Source organism: Cupressus sempervirens, chromosome 9 (genome assembly GCF_028749045.1).
Source record: "Cupressus sempervirens isolate cs-2001-9-10 chromosome 9, ASM2874904v1, whole genome shotgun sequence".
NCBI lineage: Eukaryota > Viridiplantae > Streptophyta > Pinopsida > Cupressales > Cupressaceae > Cupressus > Cupressus sempervirens.
The window spans coordinates 506,015,758-506,028,903 of NC_143126.1; the positions used below are offsets into that span (position 1 = coordinate 506,015,758).

Sequence of the window (13,146 nt, forward strand, 5' to 3'; positions counted from 1 at the left end):
TTCCCTATCAGATTAAATCTTAAATTTTTTATTAAAAAAATTTAAAAATAAAATATTTGAGGGGGCATTTTTTTTTATAAAACAAAAAAGCTAAAATAATAATAATAAATTGGTGGGTGGAGGCCACCAACCCCCCCGCCGCCCCCCCGCCCTCCCCCCCTTACCATTTTCTTTTCCTTGCTCAACAAAGAGACCTACTGCCAGCGGCCATTTGAGTCACCACATGACAGACTGTTCTCATGATAGCAGGCAGTACCTATTGTCATGACAACAGAGTTGCCAGCTATAGCCTTTTCAGGCCAGGCTGACGGGCCTTTAAAATCGCAAGGACTTTGTTTTATTTTTTATTATTATTAAAATTTAATTTATTTAAAATTTGATGTATTTAAATTTTAAGTTATTAAATTTTTTAATTTAATTATTAATATGTTTGATTAATAGTTTTCTTTTAATTATTAAAGTACTTCAATTATTAAGTAGCTTCCTTAAAATACATGTTATTAGCAATTAATTTAAATAATTTGTTAATAGAACATTAGAAGGGAATTTATTAATGAAATTCATTTTAATATTTAATAATTATTATTTAAAATCTAAGATCCTTATAGAGACGCCGGTTTGGTGAGTTAGTGGTTTTGGGTGATCAAATTTAGAAGAGGATATGGGTTCTATTTTATGGGGATTTTATGAACTTTATCAAATCAAAAACTTATATCGAAAACTCTCAACAAAATGAAATCTCAAACCTTACTGTAAACTCAAACTGTGTGTTTTCAAAATCAAACAAAACTATGAAACTATACTGTTAATTGTATGTTTTCTTATGTTTTGGGTTTGGGGTTGACTTAAAGTGTTGACTAGTTTAGGACATCTATCAAAGGTCATGAGTTATTGTTTTGAGGATTACATACGATGACATGATTTGGTTTATGTATACTTTCTTAGATAAGTCCTATTGGGATGATCCTATTAGTGATGTGTGTACTTTGACCAATGATTCTAGTACTTGTCAGTTGCTTTTTTAAGAAGTGATGTATGGTATGTGGTCTTTTGAGATCTTTTTTCTTTATTGAGCTTAGGGTATGTTATCTATATGTAATGTCGGGAAGTGGCTTGCAATGGAGCCTGGAGCCCAAAGAGACTGCTTGGGCAACCCATTGTAGGTTGTTTAAATAAGTGATAACATTACATTAAATAAGAGTAAGATGAATTAACAAGAGTCATTGTTTTTCCTCACCCATGCCTTGAGTGCTAGTACATACTAGGATGGGAGTAGAAAGGATGCTTGGTTGCAACCTTGCTTCGTTAGTATGCCTTATCATTATGAAATGATACTAGTGCCACATAGAGTCACTAGGGGGCCGAAATCTAGTTAGGTTGCCAAGATAACCTTAGAGTTGACTCATGCGATGACACTTGCCCACTTACATAGTAGATATCCTACAAGTCAATGTTGCCTCTGGGTTTAGATGTCACTTGTGTCTTGGTACCCTAAATTAGATTGCTTTTAGGTTTTCCATTGACCTATATATTACTTTTGACTTTTGGGATAGTTATATCAAGTTTGGGACTTGAGACTATCTCCTCAGCGCGGTGGGAGTGGACCCTTTTCAGGTTACCACGACGTTGGGTGGTAGTGCCTTTTACTTTTACCATTGAGATCTGTCAGTTCAATGCCATGGCTGGAGTTCCTTGTTTTGCAAAGATTGAATTTAAGTTGCATTCAAATCAAAGTTGTATAAGGCAAAATAAAGTATAGTATCATATGTCAAATTTCAACATTTAAATGAAAAATTACAAAACTTATAATAAATTAGATGCATACTTAATATCAGTTTTTAAGCTAACAAAAATAATATTAATGAATTTTAAAATTTTATTTGAATTTATTTAAAATTGATTGAAAAAGATGCATTTCAACAAGAATTTGAAAAATATCTTTTAATTATGGGTAAGAAGATGTGGTTAAAACAAATGTTTAATTTTGATTTTAAAAGGAGGAGGAACAACAAGAGGTGGAGCGGGCGAAGGAGAAGGAGGAGAAGGAGGACGAGGAAGAAGGAGAAGAAGGAGAAGGATCAAAGAAGTAGAAGGAGGATGAGGAGGAGGAGAAGGAGAAATAGGAGGAGGAGAAGAAGTAGGAGAAGCAAAAGGAGAAGCAAAAGGAGAAGGAGAAGGAGAAGGAGGTGAAGGGAAAGAAAAAGGACGAAACAAAATGGAAGAAGAAGAAGAAAAATGAGGAGGAGAAGGAGGAGGAAGGCAAAGTAATATCGACAACTAATTCTACTTTAGTGAATTGGTTGGATTGCATCAAAATAATTTGTGAAGCCTCTCGAATGTCACCACAAATAGCTGAAATATTATGGATGGTGTAAGCCAAACAAACCACTCTATTCAAATTGTGCAAAATTGCGAAATTGAAATGGTAGAAGAGCTTGTACAAAAATATACCACACAACATGTGAGTTGTTGGAAATGCACTGCATTATACTGTGCAAATTAAAGTACAACAAGTATTAGAAAATGGAAACTTTGTCAACCTTGATATTAAATATTTACTTTTGACATAATCATTACACCTCTTTTTACATGTACTAATATAACGATAAATTATACTTAATAATATAATACAAAAAAATGATTAAAGTTATGATAATTATAAAATACTTTTAATATCTAGAAGGTTCATTAAGAGAGATCTAGTTTTTCATGTCTAGAATATTCGTAAGAGGGATCAATCCCTCTCATTTTAGTGTCTTCAAAATTCATACGGGGAATCGAGATTGAATGGTTTTGACTGAAAACAATTCAAACTTGGAAAAAGACAAATGAATTCTAATAGAGTTGAAGGTCCTAAAACGGATATAAAACTTTTAGAGACAAATGCGAAGGACGCGCTTTTTCACTCTAAACCTATGTGCGCTTAACTCATGAATCGATTAACCCAAAAAAAAAAATTTAAAAATGGTCAAATGACAGAATAAACACTGGAAGGATGACCAGATACTTGGAGGAATTGCTTGAATTTTCAGTGCACCCGTCGATTTTGCACTTGGCTTCAATTTTCCAGAGGACTTGAAGTAATTGCTTGAATTCTCACTAAAGCCATATTCATTCGAGGGGATTCAGATCGACCCGAATTTATCATCGTGAACCAGCAAAGGAAGGAATCGAGCTAATTTGATGAGAAGCATGAAGAGCGCCGAGTAAAGGAATTTAAGCAGAATTGAGAAGTCAGTTGTCGAAGTCTTGGTATGTATTCTTGAATTCCTGCGATCGCATGACAAATATTAAAATTAGAATCCTGGGTAAAATTGTCTTAGCAATTTACAAAAAACCCTAGGCAAACAAAACGTTTTATTTTGATTCAGGTCAAAAGTAGGGTCGTCTATAAATTGGGATTTTGAGTTAGAATTTGGCGATGCGTTATAAATTAAAGATTTATCAGAAACCCTTGGAAAGACAGGAAAGTGGTTTCGCATTAAATTCCTTTCAATCTTTATTCTGGCATTGAAATTGATTTATAGATCCATTGCGGTACCGAAAAAAAATAATGGTGTGAACGTCTAGAGTTTGAATTTAAGATTTAAAGGTCAAGAAATCATAAATCCATAAGAAAGCCGCGAACCCAAAGAGAAAACTTGTCAGGATTTATTTTTCCATGCTTCGTCTAGAAGTAATGAAAACCCCCATCATTGACATTTATAGTATGATCTTGGTAAAGTGAAGGTTCCAAGATGTTTATGCTACGTATAGAGTGGCAAGGGGCACTGCAGAAAAGTTTTGTTATACCTAAATGTACCAACTATATAGAAGCTCCTGAATAAGTGGCCACTCAAAACCAAATACATGTGAAGAAGTCCTCAGACTGGAACACAGAGTTGCAAAGGCATGTAATTTGTGCAGTCAGAAGGCCTTACATCCATAGAATATGGCTGATCACATGATAGATCCATTTACTATTGAGACTTTCAATGAAAACGAACTTAACAAGCTGTTGTCAAGGAGCAGCGGATTTGACAATACACTGATAGCTGAATAAGCCACTTTCGTTTCATGTGCAATTTAGTGCCTATACACATCCATGCTGCCTACAGTTTTGCTGGTTAAATATCTTATGATTTTGATGAGGAGTTAAAGATATTATGCGTCCAATATTTACAAATTTCATTCATAGGTTTGACAAAACGTTAGAGGTGAAAATATATGCATATGATGGAAGGGCATATTACTCGGAAGAAAATCCCCTTCGATTGCGGTTTAGGCGTATATTCGAAAACTATTTGTTACTCTCTAGCATAAAATAAAATTGTATTTGGGAGGGAACGGACAAAGATTGGGAAACACTACAGTTAAACTTAAGGGCCAATAACATTTAATAGTTCTAACAAATCTTAGCTAAAATTGGGTTAAGTATTGGTTGCATTTATATTACACAAATATTACCATTTATAGATCTAAGTGGCCCCTTTGGTATTGGCTCTACATAGTTATATGAGATATTTGTGTTTGGAACTTGTAAGATAGTTGTCATGAAGTATTAAGTGAGAATCGCTTCTATAATCAGGGTAGACCTTGAGCATAAATGGATACTCATTTGAAATGGAAATGAGCTCACCAATGTGTTTAAAGTTACTATGATAGTTAGATTTGTATTTTGTTTTATTTGAATTGGATTCTGGAAGCTACTTTATCAAGTTCACATATTTTTTAGGGCTTTTGTGGATAACTATTTTTGGGTCTTCTAAAGACATTTCACATGACTCCAACAAGCCCCCAAAATAATGTCATTTGCAAGAAGACAGAAAACACTGACAAAGGTGATAGTTTAGTCTTCGAGTATCCAATTTATGAGAAACACAAATTACATCCATTTATCTCAACTACTTTGGACACATAGGTGAGCTCATTTTTGTATTCCAATTGATTTTACTCGATAGATCTAAATTTGAATTTTTTAACAAGGTTATAAAAAATGTGGCATTGGTAGAAGAAAAACTCACCATGTAAAGGGGTTTGAGTGGAAATAGTCCTAATGTCATGTGCAAATATCACATTATAGTACAATTTTTAGATCGCATAAGATCTTTACACAATAGTTTTATCAAAAATGATATGGTAGAATTATGACAACCAACATGTTAAAATGTGCATACTACATACACACCCTTATTTATGTATGTGAAGGGTGCAAGCTAAAAATAAAGAGTTGTAGGTGGTTGATGGGAAACCTAATAAGATAATGTATGAACAAATAAAATATAAGACATTATTCATTCTAAGAAAACCTAACCTAGTGTTAAAAAAAGACAATTGCTTAATGTTAATTGGCCAACATTCTTCAAATGACCTCAGTTTTACAATAGCTTTGCACAAAGACAAGGATATTGAAAATGCATTGTCCTACGACATAAGATTGTTACATGATGAAAATTGGTTATGGCTACAAATTGGCCATAAGGGGTGCGTGGGTTATTAGTTGGATATTGGAGGCTAGTGACATAAAAGGAGTTTGGGCCAATATATTTTGAAACTAGGGGTATCCTTTAGTATGCCACATGCAAACTTGATATAACCTAGGCTTACTGAGTGAAACCTTATGTGCATTCAGCTCCTAAAATTGTGTGAGCTCCTAGACTGAAGGTTGATGCACCATCAAGGCATTCTCAATAAGGATTAGTCCATCAAGAGTAGAAAATTTGAAAGCTTTGTTATCGGCAATAGTCTTCAAAATGACAAGGGTGGTGTGCAAGTTATTGATGAGGCCAAATAATATGGTATTAGTAAAGTTGACCCTTACAACTTAACAGTAGAGGAAAGAGGGGGAATTGTTAGAAACTATGTTTTCTTATTATTAATAAGGTGGGTTCTTGTGTAAGAAATGGTTCTATATGACATGGTGTGATCAAATAACACCTGGAGTTTTAGGGTCAAGCCTTTACACAAAAAAACTACTAGAATTTTCATTGTGTGGATTTAAATGTGAATAGGTAAATGTTGGTAAAAACTAGTCTTCAACCCTATAAGATCTTTATGAATGCAATCTCTAAACACTACAAGATGTATTTATTCTTAAATGTTGGGGAATTAAATTATATATTTTTTAAATGTTGAGTTATTCAACTTAAGAGGGAAAAAATTGAAGTTGAGGAAAGGAGCAATGGATCTCACAAAAGCCCTTGGAAAAAGACAAAATTATCAAAGGGATAGGTCAACATCCTTAGATACACAAGATCCTTCTCCAACATCTCTTGTTAGAATTGGTCCAACTCTTTTTCTAGGCTTAAGGGGTTGGAATAAAAGTTAAGGATATTACTTAATAGAATATAATAGCTCTAAGGACAGAGAAATTTTTAATGGTGCAATATAAATTACCGCAAGGAGAAAAACAATCCCTTAAGTATCATTTCAAGGAGACCATGATTGGCATCCTAGAACCTAGCTTGTAAGAAACTTGAGATTGTGTTTACTCTTATGAAATTCATTCAAGGAAAGCCAGAAAGGATTCACGTGCAAGATAAAATGTCTAGCCAATAGTTTATGATTAAAGGTAAGAAGCCTCTTATATTTGGTTGATTACATATATATAACAAGTAGATCAACTTGGAGTTGGATGAGGATGTCTACAAAATGGTATACCTTTAAAGGTGAGAACTCAAAAAAAAAAAAAACTTAAGTCCATTGAAAAAAAATGTATGATACTAAGCAAAGTGGAGGCACACATTTCCTATATATTGGCAATGTTATAAATGAAAAAATTGATGTCATCGCTTATCTAATAAAATTGCCCGTATTAATGAAGTCCCTAAATCATGCATTTAACTAAAGAATGGGGAATCTTATTTTGATGATGTTGATGCTTCTTTACTTTGTCAACTGATTGTTCCCTCTTGCAGTGTAAGGTGTTTTCTACTTGGAGGAAAGATGCTAATGATTAACATTTGACTTTCTTGGCCTCTAATTCTTTTTGTAGTGAAGAATCACAAGCTAATAATGAGGATAAAGTTCACATTGTCAATTTGGGTGAAGCTCGTGTTGTGAATATGAATGATGCTCCTATTACAAACATGACCTCATCTATCGCTATGGATACTATTTCTCTTGCTCCTATTGATGTGGCCCCTTCTAGTTGTGTAGACCCTACTCAACTTTCTTGTCTCGCTCTTCTCCAAGCTTTAGCTTACAATGTACAATTGTCTTAGCCCTCTACCCCTTGTACTGATAGTTTTCCAAATAAGGTGTCACAAGTTGTTCCTTCTAGTGGTTGGGATCCCAATAATGACAATTGTCTAATGACATAGGAAAATTTGTCTATTAACATTTTCTTCTACTCCCCATGGTACGGGCGAGTTATCTAGTCACACTTAAGGTGGGCTACTTGCCTTCATACTAGTTTTGTTTATATTTTGTAATTGCCAACACCTTTACTGTTAGAGTGTTGTTAATCTCTTTTGACGCTTATGGGTTGTAATTATGTAAGGGTCACCATCCTTGTTATCCTAATGATCTTAATAAAATGATAACAAGTGATCTTCCAACATTTCTAGACTTGAACAATGCGACAGAAGTGATCATATGTTTACATTTCTCATTATCAATGGTATTTATGAAAATAATCAATTAATAGCTCTATGGAAAATGTCACTAAAAGGGATAATCAATGTTTAATGGAAAGGGTCACCACCCTTGTTATGCTAATGATTTTAATCAAAAAGTAACAAATGGCCTTCTAACATTTCTAGACATGAACAATGCACCAAAAGTGATCATATCTTTGAATTTTCAATTTTCAATGATATTAATGAAAATAATCAATTCAATAGCTCTATGGAAAATGCCATTGAGAAGGGATAATCAATGTTTAATGGCTATTGAATTCTCTTTTGATCTTGAGTGGGAGAATATGTTGACAATTTTTTTACATGAATAAGCATATACACCAAATGCAAGAGATTTTAGTCATTGTACTCTTCTCTCTCAATTTATTTATTTCTCATTCTTCTTTCGTTTAGAGTAACATGATTTGTATAGGCACACTAAAATGTAATAGAGTACTTGTATCATAATGTATAAAGTGTACAATGTGAATGTGTACCCATCATTGGTGCTTTAGAAAGTTGAGAACACGTTCCTAACTGTACACCTTAGTATCCACTTAGGGTTGTTTTCCAAAGAGGAATGTGTAAGGAGGGAAATAAAAGGGACAAATGTCAATTACCATTTTAAGAATTTCTCCCTCAATCTATAAATTGTTATCTCAATGTTGAGCTAATGATCAATTTTCACCACAATTGGATGAGGTTTGTCTTTTGCAAAAGGATTGTGAAGACTCATTTTCTCAAATTTTATGCTAATAAACCATAATTGTGTAGCTAAGAGTTTTATGTCAAAGTTAAATTAATGCAAATTGATATTTTCCATAAGGAATTGTCAATCATTGACCCCAACTCATTTATTTGTCTAGTTATTTTAAACTATGGCATTTTGGTAATTTTTACCATAGAATTGGATGTCCTTTGGTATGATATCTTTCACAAATGTTGTTCTACTTTGTTCTTCTCATAAGTAGTTTAAAAATTATCACAATTAGAGAAAATAGTTGGTGGGTAAGACAAATATGAGGTCTTTCAACATGTTTATTTATTTATTAAAGAATCTCAAGATGAAATAATAGAAACTCTTCAGGTAGTTCCACAAATTCATGGTTTAACTTAGACTTGTGTCATATTGCACTGTTAATTCAATTTGGATATCTCAAAATTCCAAGTTGCTAGCATTTAAGCATATGACAACAATAAATAAAACAATATTAATTAAAATGTGAAGTAAAAGAGGCAGAAATAATATTTCACAATAACATAGATTTGACACAGTTCACCAATGTTGGCTACATCAATAGAGAAGCAATAATCCACTTTCTTTTTATTATACAACAAAGAAACAAATTAAAATGTCAAGACTTTTACATTTCACAATCACGTATTCATTAAGCCTTGACGGTGGCTTACATACCAAAACAACAACTAAATCTATTAGTAAATAATGAGGAACCCCCTCCCCCTCAGATTAAATGATTTAGGGAAAAACACGAGTATCATAGTCACCACAATTGAAGCCCAATAACATGATCATTTTCCACCTACCAACAAAAGGAAAATATGGAGCTACATCACTGCAATGGAACACAAAAATTGTGTCATAATATTTAAGATGTCCATATCAATGGCCTATTAGTGGGAAATACTTGACACAAAATGGATATTGACTCAATTTCCATTTGGAATTCATTTTCTTGTGCTTTTTAGGATGAATGCCAACTCATTTATTAAGTTCTACACAATTGAATAATACCATGACTACTTTGGAACTCTCAAAATAACAAAAAAAAAAAAAAAAAAACGCTTCAATACATTAACTTACATTAAAACGCTTCAATCCACACTGATACATCATCATATCCTTCGTGTGTGGATCCAAAAAGTAGTGATGAGTACTCCTATTGCAGTCATGACTAAAATCTCCCTCGATCAAGCACTAGCTATCATAGTTTTGAATAAAACCTCTATTATCTTACTCATCACAACAACCCCTACAGTGGATGTAGCCATACAAGAACTTGGTGCAACTTGTGTTTATATATTGCTCTCAACAGATGCACTCATCCCAACTATATCAATTGTACTTATAACTGCAATAGATATAGCCACATCATCAACCTACTCAAACATAATCTATGGACATAAGAACATCACCAACTATGGCTATAGGAAATTTATCTATGTCTACAAATGGTAAAGACTATGTAATACTTAGCTAGGTGAGTGATCAACATTAACCTCAAAAGCGATATTCCATATGACAATGTTGCGTCCATCTCAAACAAAGGATTGTTGACAAAGAGAACTTCAATGGATGGATCCACTGGTAAGGAAGAAGTTGCTATTGATGTATTTCAAAGAATGAAAAGTGATAGAGATTATTAGTCTCACAATCACATTGAATTGTTGATATTATTGTATCTTCACACACTTCCAACGTAGTTTCATGTCCATCCCAATCCTAATCTTGGGACATATTACAAAGTTTCTGAGTGTTTGGATTTTCTCAAAAGACAATCTTCACAACACTACAAATCATAGCCTAACCTTTGTTGAGCTTGGGCAAGGTCCCTAACTATTTTTTCCAAGCTATTTTACTTTCCCATATCAACACAAAAAAAGTGTTTTGGACACACAAATATTAAGCATGTGAGCTCAACAATTTCTATTATTTCAAACCACTATGGTTGCATTGAAATAGTTCCCAACCCTCTAAGATGGAAGGAAATCACTTGGATACCACTATCCGAATCCTGATGGTTCTAGTTATGTTTCACAATCTCTAGGAGATATGGTTTATGCAAGTTTTATAGTTATTTTTTACTTGTCTAGATTTTTTGGCTTTTGTTTTTGTCTTTTGACAATATATGGTATTACCAAAATTCAAAGGCTAAGCAAACTATTTATTGAACAACCTTATTTCATCATCTCTCTATGAACTATTTACAACAACAAATATGTGCATCAACATTTAATTAATTTACAAAAGACAATGGAACATGTCACTATTCATGCGGAATCATAAACCTCCAAGTATGTATAGTAGCTCTTGGGAAATGAACTCAAGCTAACTGCTACCCAATAAACAATTGCTTCATGCCACCTACGTCTTTTCATTGAAGGTTGTACTCTTTGGAATGGTTGCAATGAGGTAACATCATGCAAGCAATATTACATTTTATTGAAGTAAGTGAAATGATAATTTCTTGATTGGATAGTGAAAAAAAAGTTGTACATATAGACAATCACAAGACTATGTTTCTAAAAGCGAATAGAAAACTAAAATATAAACTACATTTTATTGAAGTAAGTGAAATGATAATTTCTTGATTGGATAGTGAAAACAAAGTTGTACATATAGACAATCACAAGACTATGTTTCTAAAAGCAAATAGAAAACTAAAATATAAACTATGTACTAAAAGTAAAGTAAATACAACTAAATTATCATTAAATAATAATTAAATACTTTAATACATTTCCTTAATGGTCATCCTATCAACTACACCAAGATGCCCCCTAAATTTTACAAACTTGTTTGGGCTTAGAGACTTTGTGAGGATTTATGTAGTCTGATGTTTAGTTGGACCATATTGAAATAATATTGAAGCTTTGTTATAAGCTAGGGTTGCAATTGCACCAAAAGTTCAAAATGTTAATGCTCGATATAACCACTAGACTTATACAACACAAGAGGCGATTAAGTCATGTTACGAATCCCAAAGGTCTAGTAGTTGTAAGATAGATAAGGTTGGCAACCAGTTGGTGAATGTGGATTCATTCACTATGGGTGAATATGGTTTGGTTCTTAGTTTCAACCTGTTCTCCATAGGTGTAGATGAAGGTTTGCAAACATTCTTCCTTAGCTTATCTAGAAAAGACCTAGCATACTTTGATTAAGATATAAACATATTGCCACAAATCTACCAAACCTCTACACCAAGACAATAATGCATAAGTGTCAAATCTTTCATATCAAATGATTGGCACAAATTGTGTTTTAATTGTTCAATCTACACGAGCAACAATGATTAGGTAATCAACATAAATGACAAGGACACTACTAGTGCTCTTGATGTACAAGTTGGGATCGAAAGGACACCTCTAAAAGCCTTGCTTAACCAAGTACTTGCCAATTTTGGTGTACCATGCTCAAGGATCTTGATTGAGGCCATAAAGAGCCTTCACCACAAACATGAAACTTGACAGTTATGTCATGTATACGACTTCCTCTAAGGAACTCTTAACTTCCATCGATGGGCATTCCAACAAAACTCTATTGCAATGGATAGAACATGCCAAATAGTGCTCATCTTTGTTGTAGGAATAAAGGTTTCCTCATAGTCAATGTGTTCTTTCTACAAGAAGTGCTTGCTTACAAACTATCTTTGTACTTATCAAGAGTTCCATTGGCTTTGTACTTTAAAAATTTGTAGATGCATGTGTAGCCAATGGATTTCTTCCATGCTAGAAGATCTAACAAACCACAAGTGTTATTCTTCGAAAGACTGTGATGTTCAACTTTCATATCCTTTCTCATTCAAGTATTCATTAGACTTCTGAATACAACTCAGGCTCATAATCATTGTGAATGTTACCCATAAGATCAAAGTTAACCGTGTTCTTTCTCTTGCCATTGGATAATCTACCCTCAAAGAAGCTCATCTCATGAACATTGTTGATAAGATTTTCCCACCACAATTAGAGAGTAAAACCAGAGTAGAACAATTTGCTTATGATTGGGGTCACCAACAATAAACTCATCTTGATTTTGATCTAGGCTATAATGAGGAAATTCTAGTAAAACAATATCATGTTGAGGAGATTCGATAACATCTAATTAAAAATAATTAGAATCCCTCGCATCAAGTGGAGATAAAGGAAACCAAACACGCAAATCCTTAGCTTTTAAAAAATGACGCTTCTTAAAGGAGTATTGTGCCAAATATCGAATTACCTTGGTTATATTAGGTGTGTTAGATTACTCTTCCAACAAGACATGCAAACTTAAACAAAACTTGTCCATTCATCTTCATCAAATGTACAAAAAGAGAGACATGGAAATCTAGTAAAGTGCCCATCCCTAAGATTTTCTTCGCAAATGATGACAATTCAAATTTCAGTTTCCAAATGTGATATTTATTGGACTTGACATCACACTAATTGTCAATAAAATCAATTCTTCGGTGTGGATTCTCCAAGTGCAAGAGAGGCTTGCTTTTGTAAGTATGAAGCTTAACATCTTGTAAAAATGGATTTCCTTTCGTAATAACATTATATTTCAATTCCAAGATTGCCATTAGACTTTAGTGCAAAATAAGAAAAGGTAGAAGTCATGGGTAGCAAACTTGCCTGTTAATTTCCATGTGTGTTCAAAGTAAGAAGTCCAGGAAATCAAACCACTTCTCCTTGTCTGCTCCTTTGCCACACCCCCTCACCCATACTTCCCATGTGCATAAAACCAAGGAGAAAGAGTGATCACTAATTTCTAGGTTTGCATAAAGCAGTCTAACACAAATCACAGGATAGATCAATCTGAGTTATAAAT

General features: G+C 33.4%; 1 long non-coding RNA gene across 1 annotated transcript in view; it reads left to right on the forward strand.

Moving 5' to 3' along the window:
* Positions 1 to 2,807: 2,807 nt before the first annotated feature.
* LOC149539557 (uncharacterized) overlaps positions 2,808 to 13,146 on the forward strand; it is a 33,745-nt gene continuing 23,406 nt past the window's right edge. The window contains exon 1 of the long non-coding RNA XR_016356256.1: positions 2,808 to 3,252. This is a non-coding gene — a long non-coding RNA (uncharacterized LOC149539557). The remainder of the gene's footprint in view (positions 3,253 to 13,146) is intronic.